At 40.6% G+C, this 22002-nt stretch overlaps 1 long non-coding RNA gene across 1 annotated transcript; it reads right to left on the bottom strand.

Moving 5' to 3' along the window:
* Window positions 1-2885: 2885 nt before the first annotated feature.
* Window positions 2886-20530, bottom strand: LOC102477770 (uncharacterized). Its single transcript, XR_335674.1, has 3 exons — window positions 20409-20530; window positions 19673-19778; window positions 2886-3025 (listed from the first exon to the last, which is right to left on the bottom strand). It is a non-coding gene; the product is annotated as an uncharacterized LOC102477770 (long non-coding RNA).
* Window positions 20531-22002: the final 1472 nt, after the last annotated feature.

Raw genomic sequence — 22002 nt, 5'->3', positions numbered from 1 at the left:
TAGTAAAGATCCATATCCTCTACTTCTCTCCAATTTACCAGTTCATTTGACAGATTCTGCTGATGTTCCAAAAGATGAAAATGATTGTTATGGGCAATTCAGATTTTTGCTTAAAGACATGCTTTTTAAGAGTAAAGCGTTTCTGAAATCAGAGTCTGGCAGCAGTGAAACGCTCACATGACCAAGTTAACGGTTAACTCTAAAATCACCATCACATCATTGCAAAGACAGACTCCACTCTTGGAAGCCACCTTCCTAAAATGGATTAAGGTCAAGCAAACTGCTGGAGTGCTCATGAGGTGCTGTTTTTCTTTTTTAGTTATTATTATTTTTATCCATTCAATCACTGTATATCATCACAGTTTGCAAAATGAATTTCCCCAGCATGAATACACTGTGTATTAGTTCAGTTAAAGATATTATCATCCGGGACCAGCAGTTAGCGTAATGGCTATGTCGCTGGACTCCCACGTAGTCGACCGCGGTTCACGTCCCGGACCCGGTGGCTTAAACTCACGCCGGGCGCATGTGTGTGCGTGCCCAAGATCCTGAGAGGAGAGTGGAGGAGAAGGGATTGTGGTGTGGCCATCCCTCCTGGGGGGTGATTTCTCGCTTTCTATCTCTCTGTCTCTCTCTGTCCTTCTGGTGAGCGCATGCACCCTATAGCAAAAACAAACAAACAAACAACAACAACAAAAAAACACAAAACCTCTCCAAAAAAAGATAAAAAAAAATGTAAAAGATATTATTATTATCATCCACATTATCATCGACACATCATTCTCCATTTTTGTGTCCCTTAAATGTAGGAAATGGGGGAGGGTGAGAGGAAGGGAATAAAGGGGAAAAGAAAGAGGTTCTGGCTTTTAACCTGGATGCTGATAGTTATCAGCATCAGTAGGTGCATTCAGTAGGTGAAAATTAATCAAGTTGTCATCTTAAGATATGTTTATTTTTTACATTTATATCATACTTCAATAAAAGGGATTTTGTTTATTTGTTTGTTTTGTTTTTAGTGTTACCTTCCTTCATATAAAGATACAGGAGGCCTGGAAACCTCCATGGATACATTTTACCAACAGCCTGTCTGGCTAAACTCCTGTAATAGTTGCTGCTTTGAAACCAAGAGATTTTAGGGACCCAATATTATAGCCCAGAAGTGCATTTTCATTTGTGAAGGCATGTCTAAGTGCAGTCAACAATAAAATCTTGTTATCAGTGATTAGAGAGATGGGCTAGCTCTTAGGTAGCTGTGGGGTCGGGCTGTGGCTAGGCCTTGCAGGAAAAACTGCTGTGTGACCAAAGCTAGCCCCAAGAAACTCCACCCAAGGCGACCAGCTGTGCCCGTCCATCTGACAGGCAGTTCAAGTTTGGGATATCAGAGCCAGTTGCCACAATCTATTTACAAAGCCACACACCCACTGTCTCCTTCTGTACAAATCCCTTCCCTTCCCCTCCTCCTCCAGGATATCGCAACTGGACCTTTAGGTCCTAATTCACTCCAGCCCCTTCCCTCTACCCTCAAACAAACACGTATACTCTCTACTTAAAACAACAACAACAAAAAGCTTACCTTCTTTCAGTGGTTTCTCTCCCCTGTATTTGTCAGTGGCTTGTTTCTGCACCAGCCAGGTCTCTTTCCCCTTCTCAATATCCTCTGATTTCTCTTTGGTCATCTATGCAGAACCAGGGACGATGACTACTCCAGGAGTGGATGCTCTAGGAGTGGATGAGGGCACTTGGTCTAAATCACAGCCTGTATTTATTTATTTGTTCATGGACCCCAAAAATGTAGAGTAAGCAACCTATAGGGCAGAGCAGACAGACCCAAAGGATGTGAGTCCTTAATCTCTGAGTTTCTGTATCAAGCCTTGCTTTATACTAGGCCTCTCTCTGGCTTTCCAGCTATATTAGCTGCCACCTTCATGGCTGTCTCTCTCTGTCCTTCTGGTGAGCACATGCACCCTATAGCAAAAAACAAACAAACAAACAACAACAACAAAAAAACACAAAACCTCTCCAAAAAAAGATAAAAAAAAATGTAAAAGATATTATTATTATCATCCACATTATCATCGACACATCATTCTCCATTTTTGTGTCCCTTAAATGTAGGAAATGGGGGAGGGTGAGAGGAAGGGAATAAAGGGGAAAAGAAAGAGGTTCTGGCTTTTAACCTGGATGCTGATAGTTATCAGCATCAGTAGGTGCATTCAGTAGGTGAAAATTAATCAAGTTGTCATCTTAAGATATGTTTATTTTTTACATTTATATCATACTTCAATAAAAGGGATTTTGTTTATTTGTTTGTTTTGTTTTTAGTGTTACCTTCCTTCATATAAAGATACAGGAGGCCTGGAAACCTCCATGGATACATTTTACCAACAGCCTGTCTGGCTAAACTCCTGTAATAGTTGCTGCTTTGAAACCAAGAGATTTTAGGGACCCAATATTATAGCCCAGAAGTGCATTTTCATTTGTGAAGGCATGTCTAAGTGCAGTCAACAATAAAATCTTGTTATCAGTGATTAGAGAGATGGGCTAGCTCTTAGGTAGCTGTGGGGTCGGGCTGTGGCTAGGCCTTGCAGGAAAAACTGCTGTGTGACCAAAGCTAGCCCCAAGAAACTCCACCCAAGGCGACCAGCTGTGCCCGTCCATCTGACAGGCAGTTCAAGTTTGGGATATCAGAGCCAGTTGCCACAATCTATTTACAAAGCCACACACCCACTGTCTCCTTCTGTACAAATCCCTTCCCTTCCCCTCCTCCTCCAGGATATCGCAACTGGACCTTTAGGTCCTAATTCACTCCAGCCCCTTCCCTCTACCCTCAAACAAACACGTATACTCTCTACTTAAAACAACAACAACAAAAAGCTTACCTTCTTTCAGTGGTTTCTCTCCCCTGTATTTGTCAGTGGCTTGTTTCTGCACCAGCCAGGTCTCTTTCCCCTTCTCAATATCCTCTGATTTCTCTTTGGTCATCTATGCAGAACCAGGGACGATGACTACTCCAGGAGTGGATGCTCTAGGAGTGGATGAGGGCACTTGGTCTAAATCACAGCCTGTATTTATTTATTTGTTCATGGACCCCAAAAATGTAGAGTAAGCAACCTATAGGGCAGAGCAGACAGACCCAAAGGATGTGAGTCCTTAATCTCTGAGTTTCTGTATCAAGCCTTGCTTTATACTAGGCCTCTCTCTGGCTTTCCAGCTATATTAGCTGCCACATTCATGGTTTCAGTTTCTTCAAGTTGGAATTTCTATTGCTTTTAGCCAAAACACACTTACTGACATACTTTAATAAATGTCTTATACAAAAAGGTGATACCTGCTGACTCCATTTGTTCATCCCTTCCTCTTGACTTACCTGAAATCACTTTCAACTAAGGGGTCAACTCTACATCCAGAATCTTTGGGGTCAGGTTTGTTTGGAAGTCAGTATTTTGTGTGCATGCATGCGCAGGATCCCAAGAGGAGAATTGAGGAGAAGGGATTGCGGCGTGGCCATCACCCCCGGGAAACTGTTCAGCCTTAGTTCAGTAAGCAATAGAAACCAATAGAAGCAGTAGAAACATAGAAGGTCTTGAAAGACAAAGGAAGGGGAGGAAGGCAGTGTGTTGGAAAATGCACATAATACATATTACTCTGTGTAGAGTATTCTGTCACATTCAGTAGTCCTTCAGGGAGAAACCACTACCAGAGTAGGAAGAACATGCAAAGCTCCTCAGCTCCACAGTGGGCATCCATTGATTTCAGTACAGGGACTGGTGCCTTGTGGTCAAGAAGAGCTCCTTCGTCAACATGTTGTTCGTCTACACTGACGCCGAAAGAGAAATGACTGACTTGTCACACTGTCATGGCGGATATCTGACGTTATTCCTTGACCAAAACCCACAGAACTGCACAACACTTGAGGTAAATGTGGGCTTCAGTTGGGATAATGTATCAATTTTGGTTCATCAACTGTAACAAATGTACCATCCTAATAGAAGATGTTAATAAGGGAGAACTTCGGGGTGGCAGTGCCAGGGCTTGAAGGGATTCAGAACTTTCTGCTCACATTTCTATAGACATAAAACTGACCTAAAAAGTCTATTAATGTGTATCTTTTTAATGATAAAATGAAATTGATGTACATTTTGGGGAGAGATGGCACTTTTAATAGATCATTAAACTGGCAGGCATATCATGAAAGGTGACCTTTTAGGGCATAAAATGGAGGAGGTGGTGAACACTCAAGGCATCCATTTTGAGTCTCCTCCCAAGTCTGAGCTCTGATGAGAATTCTTTAATTTGCCTGGAGCTCTGCGTGTTGGGTGTTGTTTAAGCTCACGGGATTCACACTTGAGACTGTGTATGAGGAGCAGACAAAGACATGGAATGGGAGCTCTTCTGGTGAGATAGAGCAGAGTTTCTCAAGGATAAGGAGAGGAAGTTTTACATGGAGAGAGCTGAAAATCAATGAGTCTGGACAGAAAAGGCCCAAGTCTCAGGGTAGCAACACAGCCTTAGGAGTCGGAGAAATGGAAGACTTCCCCAGGAAGGACTGAGTCTTAGAGTATCCTGACAGCACAGTGGGTGGGACGCAGGTTCTGAAGTCCCATTCCCTGGTCTTAGATTTCAGCACCACCACTTAGTGGATGTTTGACTTTAAGGAAGCCACTAAATCTCTGGGTCTTGGATCCCTGTGTAATGTTGAGGACATAATGATATCTACCCCACAGGGTTGTTGTAAAGACCACATAAAATCAGGTATGTAAAGCCTTCAGTTTGTGATGACCATACAGTAAGTACTCTATGAAGGTTAGCTACTATTAATTAGCTCTTTACCTGCTAACATTATATCAATACTTCTCTTTTTAAATTAATTTTATTTATTTTCATTATTTTAAAAATTGCTATAGGGGGGAACCAGCAGTTAGCGTAATGGCTATGTCGCTGGACTCCCATGTAGTCAACCGTGGTTTGTGTCAAGGACCCTGTGGCTTAAAACTCACGCTGGGCGCGTGTGCGTGCGTGCCCAAGATCCCGAGAGGAGAATGGAGAAGAAGGGATTGCGGCGTGACCATCCCCCCTGGGGGATGATTTCTCGCTTTCTGTCTCTATGTCTCTCTCTCTGTCTGTCTGGTGAGCGCACGTGCCCTATAACGAAAACCTCTCCAAAAAAAAAAAAAAAATGCTATAGGGTATGCAGGCTTACCAGAGAGAGACAGAGAAACAAAGAGAGGGAATGGAAGGAGGTGAGAAAGCATGCCACCAGGTCCAGGACTTGAACTGTGGTCAGCCATGTGGGAGTCTAGCACCTGAACCACCGTGCCACCTGCCGACCCCAATACTTCTCTTTTCTAGCTCTTCTGTAAAGAAATTACCATACATCATAGCCAATGTGTTGGTTTTGAGGACAGTGGGGAGAATAAGGTGTCAAAAGTTTGAGTGAAAGAGAAGCTCTCTCCACCTCATCTCCTCAGAGCTTCCTAAAGAGTTGCTATTGGCATTTTAGGTGATTTGTAGCTCCAAGTTTTAGGTTGGGATGGCAGCCTTTGAAAAGACTGGAGAAAGACTTCTAATGCTGTAGGAAAAATCCAGGAAGAACATCTACAAAGACAGGGATAATATAAACCTCGTGGTCCAGAGAATGCTGCTCTCCTAATGGGATAGCTAGAGAACCCAGTGAACACCTGAATATACCAGCATAAGGAAACATTTCAAAACAATCTTGTGGGCCAGCAGGTGGCATGGTGGTTAAGGCCATGCCACATTGCCAACCATGTTTCAAGTCCTGAACCTAGTGGCTTGGAAATCATGCTGGACACATATGCATAAGTGCCCCAAATCCAGAAGGAGAACGGTGGAGAAGGGACTGTGGCATAGCCATCCTCCCTGAGGGATAACTTCTCACTTTCCCTCTGTTTGTCTCTCTCTGGCAAAACAAAAACAAAAACAAAACAACAACAACAACAAAACACCTCGTTAAATTTAGACAGATTGTACTGGGTGGCAGGTTAGACTAAATGACCTGAAAGATACCATCCGGCCTGTGTATGGTTATTCCTCTTCATGAGTCCCTCACTCTTTCTTCATATTCATCTCATATTCTCAGCCCCATCTACACCCTCCATTGAGAATCTCATTTGCTTCTAATTGCCAGTTTGTGCCCACCCAGTCTACACCATACTTCCAGATCCATTTTTCCAACACACTGCCTTCCTCCCCTTCCTTTGTCTTTCAAGATCTTCTATGTTTCTACTGCTTCTATTGGTTTCTATTGCTTACTGAGCTAAGGCCGAATAGTTTCCTTGGGCACAGAAAGTCTTACTGAATTCAACAGATTGCTCCTTATTTTTAATTTAATTAATTAATTTGGAGAGGTTTTTGCTATAGGGCACGTGTGCTCACCAGAAAGACAGAGAGAGACACAGAGGCAGAAAGAGAAATCCACCCCCCACCCCTGCCCCCAGGAGGATGGCTACACCGCAATCCCTTCTTTTCCATTTTCCTCTCGGGATCCTGGGCATGCACGCACACATGCCTGGCATTAGTTTAAGCCACCGGGTCCAGGACTCGAACCAAGGTCAACTACATGGGAATCCAGCAACATAGCCATTATGCCAACTGCTGGCCCCAACAGGTTGCTCTTTAACTGTGCAAGTTTTTAGATTACTTTTTCTCAGGGCCAGCAGAGGTGTAATGGTTGAGGGTTGAGACACTGGACTCTCATATGGCCAGCCGTGGTTCAAGTCCTGGACCTGGAAGCTAAAAACTCATGCTGAGCATGTGAGCATCTGTGTACAGAATCCCAGGAGGAGAATGGAGGAGAAGGGATTATGGTATGTCCATCCTCTCTGGGAGGTGGTGGTGGGGGTGGGGGGTTCTCACTTTCTCTCTGTCTTTGGCAAGCACACATGTGCTATGGCAAAAAACCTTTTAAAAGAATAAGAAAAAAGGAGATTACTTTTTCTCCACAAAAGCCCTCTATTTAAAGAAAATACCTATGTGAGTATTTGTAAAAGGAGCCCTGACCCTCCCATATCTTCTCTGTCATTCTTCACTGACTGAAGTGCTCTTTTAAGTTCTTTTTGCCATTAACTCAGTCAATCAATTCTCATGTGTTAATCTGTCCTTAGCTCCTTTCAATTGTTCTACCCTTCAAAAAACTTTTTGGTTCTAATCTAACATTTCTTCTGTGATCATTGTACTCACCTAATTAGAGCCCTCTGAGCTTTTAAACATCATTTGCCAAAAAGGATCCTTGATGAATTACTTTCCCTTTGAATATCTGATCTTTACAAGAAGCTCTAAATTTTTAAGAGCTTCTATTATCAGATTAATCAGCAGGAAAAATTAATTGTCCCACTGTTTTTAATAGGAGATCAGGAAGAGAAGGGCTCATTCTCTTGACATATAAAAGGACCATTCAATCATGAACAATTTAGGTAAAAGTAAAGAATTAACTTGTATTTGAAATATGTCATTTTCTCTCATCCCTGAAACAGAGAAGGAACTTGTTCTTTGAGATGAAAATTCAGAATTTCTTGGTGTTAGTTAATCGTCCATTGTTGTCACCTATGTGTTTTGTTTGTCTGTTGTTTATTCGTTGTTGTTTGTTAAAGCACATGCCTGTACACCAATGTAAAACTTCAGATTCTTATGCTGTGTTTAATCTAAATATAGACCTAAGGTTTCAAAGAGTGAGTCAATGCTTTTCTAGTCCTTGATTTTGTTTGTTTTGATTGCCAAAGATAAGTGAGAGGAAAATTACTGTGAAGTTCCCTTTAAAGGTTCTTGAATGAGTTGCTGCATCAGAAGACATGGGGATTATTCAAATCCAATAGCCACAAGAGAAAGAGAACTTTCAGTAAAGTAGCCTGGGCCTTCAGCAACTCTCACACTACATTCTCACTTGTGCACTGCAAACCTAATATGAACATCTGTTATATTAGTCAGGATTCCAGGAGAAACGAAACCAACAGGATGCACATAGGTAGGGAAGTAAGTAGGCAAGCAGACAGACAGAGAGACAGAAAAATAAATAGATAGACAGATAAAGAAAGAGACAGATTTTAAGGAATGGGCTTACTTATTGACTTTTTGTTTTTTACTTTTTTATTATTTTTTAAAAATTTACTATAGGATGTATGTACTTGCTGGAGAAAGAAAGAGAGAGAGAGAGAGAGAGAGAGAGAGAGAGTGAGTGAAAGGAGTGAGAAAGCACTTCCCTTCCCCAAGCAATGATCATGCCACAATCCCTTTTCCTCCATTCTCCTCTCAGGACACATGAACACAAATGCATGTGTGTCTGGTGTGATTTTCAAGCCACTGGGTCCAGGACTCAGTCCACACTGTTGGCCATGTGGGATCCAGCTGTCTTAGCCACCACCCCACCAGCTGGCTCAGTGTGCTTCTTTAAGGGGAAGGAATCGCATAGTCCTCTGTGAATCCTAGTTCTGTCCCATATAAGCTGGGCAGCATTGAGCAAGTTATTAAACCTGTCTGGGCTCCAGTATCATAGAGGGGAAAAAAAAAATCAAGAAAATAATGCCCATCATGATGCTTGAGAATTCTGGAAAACACTGGCCATGAAGAACCTGATACCTGGTAGTTATCAAGCAAATGTTAGTTTGATTTCAATTTCACAGTCTTTTCTGTCATTATAGTTTTTCTTTATTTATGTAATTGTTCCTCTCAACACATCAGACAAAGAACTTAGTACCCAAAAGACATGAAGGACTCTTAGAAGTCAATAATAAAATGACAAATAACTCAATTTAAAATAATAAGAAAAAGTCTTGAACAATGACTTCCCAAGAGAAAATATACAAATAGCTAAGAGCACATTAAAAGGAACTGAAAATAATGAGTCACCAGGAAAAGACAAATTAAAATCACAGTGAGATACTTCTTTCTGCCTAGCAGATAAAGCTAGAGCTTATATTTATATTTTTATATAAATACTTACATTTTTATACACACAGCTACACCACAATCCCTTATCCACTCTCCCCTTGGAATTTTGGCCACGCACATACATGCATGAGTTTTAAGCTGCCGCATCTGGAACTCAAGCCATGGTCGACTACGTGGGAGTCCAGGGATATAACCATTATGACATCTACTGGTCCCTAGAGCTAAATTATTAAGACTAACAATATCGAGTGTTGGTGAGGATATGAAGAAATTGGTTTCTCATTCTTTGCAGATGGGACTATAAAATGGTAAAACCAATTGGAACAGCTGTCTGGCAGTTTATTCTAATGTTAAACACATGCTTATGACCCAGCAATTCCACTCTATGTATTTACCCAAAAGAAATGAAAATATAAGGTCATACAAAGACTCTTCCACTTACATATAGAATCTTAATCTGCAATAGTAAAACATTAGAAACAACCCTAGGATCAGCAGTTGGTGTAATGGCTATGTCGCTGGATTCCCATGTAGTGGACTACGGTTCGAGTCCTAGACCCAATGGCTTAAACTCACGCCTGGTGCGTGTACATGCATGCCAAAGATCTCGTGAGGAGAATGGAGGGGAAGGGATTGCGGTGTGGCCATCCCCTTGGGGGGTGATTTCTCACTTTCTGTCTTTCTGTCTCTCTGTCTCTGTCTTTCTGGCAAGCACACACGCCCTATAGCAAAAACCTCTCCAAAAAAAAAGAAGAAAGAAAGAAAGAAAAAGAAAGAAAGAAACAACCCTAATGTCTAATGTCTATCAGTAGGAGAAAAGGTATAAAAACTGCATTATATTATATAATTGGATGCTACTCAGAAATTGAAAAAAGGATCAAAGTATTGATTCATACCACAACGTGGATAAATTAAGCTAGACACAAAGGACAAACTGTATGATTCCGTTTGTACAAAGTCCCAAGACAAACAAAACTAATTGATGGTTAAAAAAATAAGTGGATAGGAATCAGCAGTTAGCATAATGACTATGTCTCCTAAGTGGATAGGGATCAGCAGTTAGCATAATGACTATGTCTCTGGACTCCCAAGTAGTAGACAGCGGTTTGAGTCCCGGACCCGGTGGCTTAAACTCACACCGGGTGCGTATGCATGCATGCCCAAGATCCCAAGAGGAGAAAGAAGGAGAAGGCATTGTGGTGTGGTTATCCCCCCAGGGGTTGATTTCTCACTTTCTGTCTCTCTGTCTCTGTCTTTCTGGTGAGCACATACACCCTATAGCAAAAACCTCTCCTAAATACATACATACATACATACATACATACATAAATCAGAAAGTGGTCACTTTTGCTGGCAGGGATTGAGTAGGGAGGGGTACAAAGAAATTTTCCGAGGTGGCAAAATGTTTTATAACTTAACCTGGATGGTGGTTACATAGGTGTACATATAGGTGAAATTTCATTGATCAATTATAAACAATTTTTTTTTAAAAAAGATTCTGACATAGAATCTGAAATGTATAACATGATTAAATGCCATATTTCATCGGTATTAAAACACATTTTCACACATTTTTAACATTCTGAAGTCAGGATATGCTTTAGAATCAATGACATGCCATACATGCCAGCATTTTCTTAGAAGTAGAGAAAACAATGGAACAGTTTAGTGTCATTGAAAATTGGTAGCTTGTTTCTAAACACTTTTTTATTTTGCTAAAGTCTTGCTAGTTATGAACACTAAATGTTTCTAACAGGGTCCCTGCATTGGTAGTGTTCAAAGTACATACTCTGCCTGTTTGGGGGTCTAGAACTGACCCAAGTCTATGTCCTATGAAATGTCATTCTTTAAAAACTACATCTTCAGGTTACTGAAGACAAACTAAAATGGCTGTCTACCTCCAGCTCCCACAGCTGGGCCTCCAGGCTCCAGTAGGCTCAGCCAAGTCCTAGCGCCATGGTCTCACTAACCAAAACCCGGGAAGACATGAACACTGCCATGACTCGGCTGCTTACCTCTCTGCTGCCCATCTCACCCTGCTCCCATTCTCCCTAATGACTAGCTTCACAGAATGAGGAGTGCTAAGTGAAGTCTTTCTTGTCCCTGAGTCAGTGCAAAAGAGACACTAAGTGTTCACTCACTTAGTGTCGATTCTCAACCTCATTATCCCTCGTCACCCTCAGGAAGGTTAGAAAGCCAAATGCTAACTTTCCTAACTTCCCTTGTTACTTATAGCCTGTGACACAGTTTGGCCCAAGGACGGTGGCGGGAGGGCTAAGAAAGCTTTTGATAACTTGCTACTCTGCTTCCGTGTCTTGCCTTGAACTTAGATGTGATGGCTAAAGCCAGAGAACCTCTCTTGAAGCCATTAAACAAGATGAAGAACCATACACTGAGCCAGCCGGTGGCATGGTAGTTAAGGCATGTACTCCACATGTCCAGTTGTGTGGTTTGAGTCCCAGACCTGGCAGCTTAAAAATGACACTGGGTGCACATGCATGCATGCTAAAAGTCCCAAAAGGCAGGAGGAAAGAAAGAGAGGGGATTGCGTGATGTGACCATACCTCACAGAGGGTAACTTCTCACTTTCCCTCTTGTTCTGTATCTCTCCAGCAAGTGTACATACCTTCTAGTAAATTTTTTTAAAATTTTTTAAAAAGAAGAAGAAAATATAAACACTGTATGTCTCCACTTAATATATACTGAGTGTCCGCACTCTGTGATTGAAACTGATTGACTAGAGGATATAGAAACACAGTAAATGGGTGTGAATACCAGATATATGTGTGTGAAAGAGTAGGGTCTGAGGAAGGACATTTAGAAGAAAAATAGAGAGGCAAAGCATTAATGGGACAAAGAAATGTGGTATTATCTGTTGAAGATAATTTTATAGTTTTATCAACTGGACTAGGGAGAAATGTTCACCTGTTGAAATATTCACTTTGTAAGATAAATAATGTGATTGACTGCATAAAAGAAAATAAAATAAAAAAAAACTAAAAACAAAAACAAAATATAAACAGCTTTAAAATGTAGTAAAAGAAAATTATGACAGGCTTTTGCCATAGTGCACTTGCACTCACCTGAGAGAGACAGAGACAGACAGAAGGAAAGTGAGAAATCAGCCCCTCGGGGGGATGGTCATGCCCATGCCCATGTCTCAATGTCTTCTCCTTCAGTCTCTTGTAGGGATTCTGGGCATGGACACAGCATGATTTTCTAGCTGCTGGGTCCAGGACTTGAACCATAGTTGACCTTGTGGGAATCCATTACCTTAACCCCCACACTACCTGCTGGCCCCCTAGTCAAAAAAATTTATGAGTACTAATGACATTGGGCTATTTTTCTAAAAGGTGTATCTTTTAGTAATCTATACTGAAAGAATCATAGATTAAATGTAATGTTGAGAAGTTTCTTCAAAATAATCCAGGGGAGGGAGGGCTGGTGAGAAAAGAGGTGGAGTTACCAGTGAAACGAGATCAATAATCGTTAAAGCTAGGAATAGAAATATAAGGGCTAAAACTCTATTGTTCTCTTACTTTTGCGTATGTGGCATATTCTCCACTATGAAAAGACTAAAAGATCCGGAAGATATTACCTCAATGATCAATGTTAATTTTACCAGGTGAATATCACAAGTTTAACATCACCAGTGCTAAGTCATGTTGATATCACGTACCCCTTAGTGTAACACAATGAGAAGGCACTCGCCCCCATGGTGTCCATCCCACCCCAAACTATACCATCAGTTTAATCATGAGAAATCAATGGAAAACCCCAAATTGATGACATTCTACAAAACGCTTCACCAACACTCTTGAAAAGTATTAAGTCCACGTAAAACAAATGAAGACCAATAAACTGTCATAGTCAAGAAATGGCTACGAGGATGAGAAATAAAGTCAGTATATTCAATAGTACATTGGGCTGGATTCTGGTACACGAAAAGCACATTAGCGAAAAATTGGTGAAATTCTAATAAAGCCTATAATTTAGTTAATAGTAAAATATCAATATTAATTTCTTACTTTTGACAAATATACAAGTTATATAAGATATTGCTTACCCTGAGGGGAAACCAGAAAAAGGGTGGTATACGAGAATTCTCTGCACTGTCTTCACAACTTTTCTGTGAATTGAAAATTATTCCCCACATTGAAAAAAGTCTCAGAGAAAAGAAGTGTTTGAATTTGTAGCAGCATTACTGAACTACTGAATCAACACCAACAATGGCCCATCTATAGATTTATTTGGTGAAAAATAAAAACCCACATTCCTTTTTTCCTTTTATTTTAAGTTTAATTTTGCCAGAGGATACAGGCACTATGGAGAGAGAGAAAGGAAGTGAGAATGCAACCCACCCCCTCAAATGGGGAATGGTCATGTTGCAGTCTCCTCCCTCCACTATCTTCCTCCTTTTGGGTCTCACCTGCTGGCCCCGACACACATTCTTAAAAGCAAATGTCACTTATCTAGTCTTGTTACTTGCAGCTGAAAAAATATGAACTGATAAAATGTGTTTATTTTCTGCCTGATGCAGTTAGCGCTTCAAACCCACAGCTGAAAACAATGGTACGAAGAACCTCATGGCAGCAGGGCCAGTGCGGCCCTCAGTGCTGCCCAGAGGTCGTCTCAGCAGAACTTGGGTGAACAAAGGGAAGACGAAGTACCTGACAGTACTCTTGGCCGGTACTCTGCCCCTTCTCCACCTTTCAGTGTATGCAAGGAAAAGATGAGACGCTAAGGAGTTGTTTCTTTGGGGATCTGCCTAAGTCAGTTAGTTAAAGCCTTTGGTAAGCTGTGATACGAAATCAACACAAAAATAACAGCTTTCCTTTTCAACCTCAATTCATCAACTAGAATGAATTAATAAATAAAATGGAAAACACATCTCATTAAAGAGCAAATAAAAACCCAACAAATCCACAAAATACCAAGTAATAAATAAAAAAATGTGCAAAATACAGCTGTATAAAACTTTTGGGGACATGAAAGAAGAATAAGTGTAAAAAGCATTACCACGCTCCTGGATATAAAGATGCAACATCGTAAAGATGTCCATTCTTCCAAATTAACCTATAAGTTAAATATATTGCCAATCATGTTCTAATGTAAAACCTAAATCTCATAAACTATACAAAAATTAACTTAAAATGGATCATATATTTTAATGTGAAACAAAGCTATCCACATTTACAAGATAACAGAAGAGAAAATCTTCATGATCAAAGTGTTTCTTAATATGACACTAAAAGCACAATCCATCAAAGAAAAAATTGATAAATTGGACTTCATCAAAATTTCAACTTTGTTCCAAGAAAGACACTATTAAAAGAAAGAAAAGTTTGGACTGAGAATACATATTTGCAAACCATCTAGCCAACAAATAACACCAGCTACCTAACCTACAGGTTCCAGCACAAAATGAAAATGTGAGACCCCCTTGTTGAAAAATTACCATGAATTTCAAGACTGTGACAGCAGAACATTAAACAGAGCCTGGGGTCTGTGTGACTGCGCAGGTCATGCTCCCTTAAACACATCCCTGTCAATCAAGGGTTTACATCTGGAATATATGAAGAGCTCTCAAAACTTGATAGTAACAAGACAAGTTACCCCGCACCCCTTTTTCAAAATTTTTGCCATAGAGCACATGTGCTCACCAGAGAGAGATAATGAGAGGGAAAGTGAGAAATCCACCCCCTCCCAGGAGGGATGGCCATGCTACAATCCCTTCTCTTCCATTATCCTCCTGGGATTTGGGGCATGTATACAAATGTGCCTAGTGTGATTTTCAAGCCACCAGGTCTGGGACCTGAACCACAGTCAGCCATATAGTCATCCAGAGCCCTAACCACCATGCCCTGCTGACCCCTAAATAATCCCTTTAAAAATGGAAGAAGAATTTGAATTAATGCTTCACCAAAGAAAGTAACTTATAGATGGCAAATAAGCACATCCCCAACATCATTAGTCCTTAGAGAAACGAATATTAAAACCACAATGAGGTACCATTACATACTAATAAGAATGTAAAAAAAAAAAAAACCCAAAAAACCAAAACACTGATAAGACCAAGTCTGACGAGGATATGGAGGAACTGGAACTTTCACACACAGCTGGTGAGAATTCAAACTTGTATAGTCACTCTGGAAAAGTCTGGCAGCTTCTTACAAAGTTAAACCTATACTTACCATAAAACCAGAAATGCCACTCCTTGGTATTTACTAAGAAACTTATGTTCACACAAAAATCTGTACATGAGTATTTAAGACAGTTCTGTTCATAATGGCTAAAAACTGTGAACAGTCTAAATGTCCTTCAGGGGGGGAGAAAAGGTAAGCAGTGGTACATCCATGCAGTGGAATACTACTCAACAATAAAAAAGGAACAAACTACTAATTCTGTCAAGTACGTGGACGAATGTCAAGGGCATTATATTGAATGAAAGAACAGTCTTCAGAGATTATATACTATATGATTCTACTTACATAATATTATATTTGTCAAGAAGACAAAAGAACAGACAGTGTTTGCCAAGCGTTAAGACTGGAGAAAAGCCTGACCACAAGGAGTGGCACAAGGGAGTTTTTAGTGTGATATAACCATTTTGCATTCTGATTGTGGTGTATGCTTACACAAATGTTTCTGTGTGTCAATCTCATAGAGCGTTACATCTCCTGAAAAGTCAATTTTACAATATCTTAATTTTTTTAAATTTCCAATATAATTTTAAAATGGAATGTGACAAAGTAATACCAAAGTTTAGCCAGGACCTTCATTGTGCAAGAATGATGAAAACATTTTTAAAAGGACAGTGTTTGAAGACCTGTCCGACCAGAGTTGAAAACATCCGATAAGACTATCACAGCTAGAAAGTATGGCATTGATACAGACAAGTGAATCTGTAAACAAATAAATCAACGGAAGAAGCAGGAGCAGGAGTACACGAGGACCTTGCTTCATTTTAAAGCTATCATTTCATTACTTTAGACGCGTGGGAAAAAGATGGACTATTCAATAAATGGTTAGGGGGACCTGCAGTTGGCATAATGGCTATGTTCTGGACTCCCACGTAGTCGACTGTGGTTTGAGTCCGGGACCCGGTGGCTTGAACTCAAGCCGGGTGCATGTGCATGTGAGTCCAAGATCCCGAGAGTAGAACAGAGAAGGGACTGCAGCGTGGCCATCCCCCGGGGGGGGTGATTTCTTGCTTTCTGTCTCTTTGTCTCTCTCTGTCTTTCGGGCAAGTACACGTGCCCTATAGTGAAAACCTCTCCAAAAAACAAAAAAAATAATAAAATAAATAGATGGTTAGAAACTAATAATATTCATTTTTAAAAATCGAATTTGTATATCACACCATATAAAAAAATAGAATTTAACTGCATTACAGAACTAATCGTATGAAACGAGATTATAAATGTATCCTTCTGAAACACGTGCCTCTGTGTGTGTGTGTGAGTGAATGTATACAAGAACGTCTGATGGGACATTTTTTGTAATAATAGAAAGAAGGAAGAAAGAAACAGAAAGGAATATCCACCGGCAGTTAAATAATATACATTTATACTATGGAATAGGTATGTCAACATACGTACTGACACGAAGAGACTTTTTAAATGTAGAAGAGAATGTTCAGAACGGTTGTGTTAACAGATGTTTGTGTGAGTATTTGACCCACATGCATTGATCTGGAGGGCTGAGCCCTGAACAGCTGACAGAGGGAAGGAGGGGAGGGAAGGGAAGGAGAAGAGTTGCTTTCTATGTCAGCTACTTATGCACTTACTTTATATCACAGTATATAGCAATGTATTATTTATTATATATATAAAACAACTAACTAGCTTTGCCATCATGTAATCAGCACGAGGAAAGAGGCCTGAGAAAAGAGACATGAGAGACTGGAGAGAGGTTCAGTCAAGTCTGTGAGAGGCTGTCACACGAGAAGGGATATTGGTGCTGGGTCATCGCCACATCCCTCTTGGCCAGCAGGGCTTTTTGTTCAGTCTAGACCTGTCCCTTTGCCAGCTGAGGTCCCAGATCCCCAGTAAGAAGGAGTAGTCGAGGAATAAGAGGATTCTTCTTGCTATGTTCAGGGTTAGTAAGTGTTTACTGTTTTGCATTTTGCAAGACTTTAAGAAAAAGAAAAGCAAAAAGAGAGTGAAAAACAAGGCAATGCTAAACTGTGAAAAGAATATTCTGTCTTTCGCTCTTCAGAACGGCCATAGTCAGTGCAGCTCATTGAGCTGAAGAGAGTGAAAAACTAATGACTAGGTTCACTGAGTTGCCTTGGTAGCCACTTCCTATGGGATTTATAAAAGCAAGTCATTGCAGAATATCAACTGTTATAACTTACATACATATATGCAATGCATGTGTGTATATATAGTTATAAATATATACACATGATGCTGTGCTGTTATTGTGTTATTATGTGAAGTTGTACATATATGGTGTACTATTACAGTGTTACTATGTGGGTATATATACATGCACAGGTATACATCTCAATAGTGTTATACTGTTAGTGTGTTCTGTGTGTGTCTGTGTAATATATATATATATATATGTATGTATTATACTGTCGTTGTGTTACTGTACACATCATTTTTTCATTTACAAAATCCTCTCTCCAGAGCTTCTTATTGGACCCTTAAAACAGGACAGGTGTTATTATCCTGATAACTACATACAGCATCCTGGGAGTTTAGAGAGTCTCATGGTTTGATGACTGTTCTCTCTCCAAGTCTTATGACCACGGCAGGTGGGTGTCTAGACATCTCACTAACAGAAGATACACCTCACAGAAGCCACAGGAGAGAACTCTGTGGCTTCTTTAGAAAGAATACATAGGAAGGACCATTTCTTCTTGACAATAGAAAGAAAAAGTTTGAAAAATGTGGTTCTAAAAATATTTATCTATCAAATGCATATATTTATACACAAACATAAAACTCACTCTTGTTTGAAGTATTGATGCCTCAAATAATAGGAACCGCGTGTAAAAGCACTTCAACAGGACACGCAATAATATGTCAGGGCAAGTCAAGTCCTGCCTTGTGTTTTAAAGTTATTCTCAGTCATTTTGATTCCACGTGTGTAAAATACATTACTATGAGGAGGATGTTTCACGAGCTGTACTCCTAATTTTAAAGATCTTTTCATAGCCTTCGAGTATACTGAAACTGTATTTGGAAGTCAATGGTGAGTTAATTATCACAAGATTGCTGGGTAAAATGATCTTCTCATGAAGTAGTTTACCATTTTTAGTGAGCTAACTCAGCTTTCTACAAACAATAACATCAAGGAAAACATTTTAAATGTAACATGTATCTTTTTTATCATGAAACCATTTCTAACTTGAAGGTGAGAAGTCAATAGTTCTTGGAACTAGTAAAACACTTTCTTCAATATTAGAAAAAATTTCTTTGCTTAGCAAAGAGACTTAGAAATGAAACTTTAGGGAGCTGGCTGGTGGTGTGGTGGTTAAGTGTGCTGGACTCCCACATGGCCGACCTGGACCTGGTGGCTTACTTTCTGTCTCTCTCTCTCTCTCTCTCTCTGTGTCCCTCTCTGGTCAAATAAATAACATTCAATAAAATAATTGAAAAAAAAAAAAGAAATGAAACTTCAGGCAAGATAATACAGAGTAATTTTTTATTTATCTTAAATCTCATGTAAATACATGCTAATCTTTTGTTTTGTTTTGTTGAGAGAGAGAGAGGGAAAGTGAGAAATCATCTCTCGAGGGGTGGCCACACCACAATCTGTCCTCCATTTTTTATTTTCCAAAAAGACATGATGGCTACCTAAGGAATGATTTTTCTCAAAGTTCCTGAATCAACAGTGCCTCATCCCTTCCAGGTTTCTTTACCACCTGAGGGCCAAGCAGTGGTGCAGAGGTCATGCAACTTGACCCACATGGGAAAGGCCATGGGTTCATGCCCCAGGACCTCCCTGAGCATACTGGGCCTGGAGTGCATGTGCACACCCATGATCTGGGCTGGCAGAGACTGGGAAGGATTGTGGTGTGAGGACCCTGTTCTTATTAGGGGTGTCTCTCTCTGTTTCTGTTTCTCTCTCAGAAAATAATAAATACATTAAAAAAAATAAGCTACCAACCGGGCCCCCTAGTTTCCATCTTCACTTAACATTCCTAGCTAGAAGTGAATTAAACAGGCCCTGTAGTTTCCATCCAGTTATCTTTCCTAGCGAGGAATGAGCTAAAGCACAGAATGCCCTGTTTCCGTAACAGCTAACACACACCACGCACTGCACCAAGTGTTTTATCTGCATTGCGTCCTTTAGTCAGGCAACAGAAGCTGTCAAAGTTAAGTAACATGGACTGACACCATGGCCTACTAGTTAAATGAGCCTGATCCCACATGATTGACCGAACGGTTTGAATCACAGACACAGTGGCTTGAAAAACTTGCCAGGCGCATGTGCGTACATGCCCCAAATCCCAATGGGATGGAGAAATGCCGGAGAAAGGACTGCAGCATAACTATGCCTGATTACTGGGTATTTTCTCCCTCTCCCTCCACTCCACCTCCCATCTGTCTTTGGCAAGAATACATGCACACTGAAAAATTAAATTAAAAAAAGTTAAGCAACATGGTTGAGGCTGCACAGTGGTTAAATTAAGCAAGACTTGAACCCCACAGGTTCATGTGAATTCAAAGCTTGTTTTTTTCATCAGAGAAAATAAATATGAGATTAAAGACGTAAGCATGGGATCAATATTTGAAAAGTAGTAACTCACGTGTTTAACTTTGTGTTTTCTTCATCAGCCTTTCAGAAAGAGTTATTGTGTCCACTATGTAGCAGGTCAGGGATGGCTGTGAATGAGTGCTCTTGGAGCTTACATTCTAATACAGACGGGAGACAATGATTAAAAAACAAGCAAATAGATAACTTCAACAAATATGTTAGGCAAGGGCTCTGTACATCACTAAGGAAGATGAGGACGGGTTCTAATTATTTGTCTTCCTGCTCTCATTTCTCCTCTGAGTTGTGCCTCCTATGAGAGTAGGAATGCCCTTTAAGTCCCTGCTTTGTCTTAAACATCCATTTGCACTCAGTAGGATCCACACATCAGTGACACATTTATTTAAAGAGCAAAAGGGAGGCCAGCAGGTGGCAAGGAAGCTAAAATGACTGGATCCCATATGGCTGACTGTGTGATTTGAGTCCTGGACCTGGTAGCTTGAAAAACATGCTATGTGTGTGTGCGTGCATGTGTGTGTGTGTGTGTGTGTGTGTGTGTGTGTGTGTGTGTGTCTAAAATCCTGAGGGGAGAAGGAACTGCAGTGCGGCCATACCCCTGGGAGTGATTTCTCACTTTCCCTCTCTTTTTCTCTCTCTCCCGCTAGAGCACATGCCCTAGAGCAAATTAAATTTAAAAAAATAAAAAAGCATTCTCTCTGACAACTTATTATTTGAATTTAAATCATGGTCTTTTGGAGATTATAGTCCTTTGCAGCTTCAGTTTATCTTACCTGTATTTGAAGATGGGGTATAGAAGCATTTTCCTCTATTCTATAGGGTGCAGGAGTTCATATTATCCTCAATGTAGTCAGGAAGATCAGAAAACCCTGGAGAGCTCAAATTGCCTGAAAGAAGTATGTTCTCCTGTATGGGAAGGGGAAAAAAAACCACAAAATTTAATTTAATTTTGTAAAGACATTTAGGTTTTTAAAGTCTGACCTTTTGGCTTGGTTTTCAAAATTCTCTCATGAGCCAAATCACTAGCTAGAGTTATCAGATGTGCCCCAAGTGAATCATTTGTTAAATAATTGATGTCTTGCAATAAATGGCATCTTTGAAGGGAATGTTCATCTTCCGAAGGGCTGGCTGCACCTAATTCCTGTAAAAGTCACCAGACACTGAGAATTATAGTTGCTCATTACTCAATATATGGGCCTCAAAAATTGAAATTCTGTGATTTCACAAAACCTTTGGAGTCTAAACCATCTGTCAGACACTGGAGATACCGGGGTGTGCAAACTCGGGCCCTATACGTGAGCTCATGGAGTTGCTCAAATAATGGTACTTTTGCTTCCATATGACGTTCTGAATTCCACCCCATCTGTTCTGAATCAGAATCCAGAGGCCAGTGAGTATCAAACTTAGTGCCTACCAAAGACATAGATTACGGGGGTTGGGGGGGAAAGGATCCACACCAGGAGGCTTTGATTCAACAGGATGGGGGTGGGGCTTGTCATTTGGACTCCTAACAAATTCCCAGGTGATGCTGACACTGATACTGAACCAGGGGCCAGTTTTTAAGAACTGCTGGCCTGGGGAATGGAGCAAAGCATTTAGGGGTGATTCTGATGTAGCCCAGGGTAGGGACCACCAATGTACCATGTGCCCGTTTCTGTGTTGACTGCAGGTAAACAGGGAATTTCATGCTTTAAAATAAGCACAAGTCCAGTCCCTGCCTCCAAGAAACTTACTGAGGCAGGGGAGGTGAAATAGCAAGTTGAAATTTTATGAACAACTGAAGTATCTTGCTGAGTGTAATTATTATATGGACACAAAGGCTTTGGAAATGTGGGATCTCAGTGGGTACAGGAATGATGGGAAATTTGCTGGGTCCTGAAAAGGGAGTGATCTTGAGACCTGTAGTGGGAAAACAGGAACTGATTCAAGGAAAAAAGAACCTGGAGTGCATTTCCTTCCAACATGGCATGGATGACAAACCCCAGTACTAGCGAAAGTAGATGGGACTTGGTCACTGTGCTTGTCAAGTTTTTCTAGAGAAACAGAATCTACGGCATATAGGTACAGACAGTCCTCGACTTAGGATGGATCAAAATAATATTTTGACTTTATAATGGGTTTACTGGGACATTAAATACTTTTTCTTAAAGAGTGGCTTTTGCTATAGGATGTGTGTACTTGCCAGAGAAACAGAGACAGACAGACAGAAAGCAAGAAATCCCCCCCCCCCCCGAGGGGGATGGCCATGCCACAATCCCTTCTCTATTCTCCTTGGGATTTTGGGCACCCACATGCACACACATACACCTGGGGTGAGTTTCAAGCCACTGGCTCCGGGACTCAAACTGCAGTTGACTGCGTGGATGT

Source organism: Tupaia chinensis, unplaced genomic scaffold (genome assembly GCF_000334495.1).
Source record: "Tupaia chinensis unplaced genomic scaffold, TupChi_1.0 Scaffold000493_1, whole genome shotgun sequence".
In the NCBI taxonomy this organism is placed as follows: Eukaryota; Metazoa; Chordata; class Mammalia; order Scandentia; family Tupaiidae; genus Tupaia; species Tupaia belangeri.
This window is presented reverse-complemented; position numbering and strand designations above follow the sequence as displayed.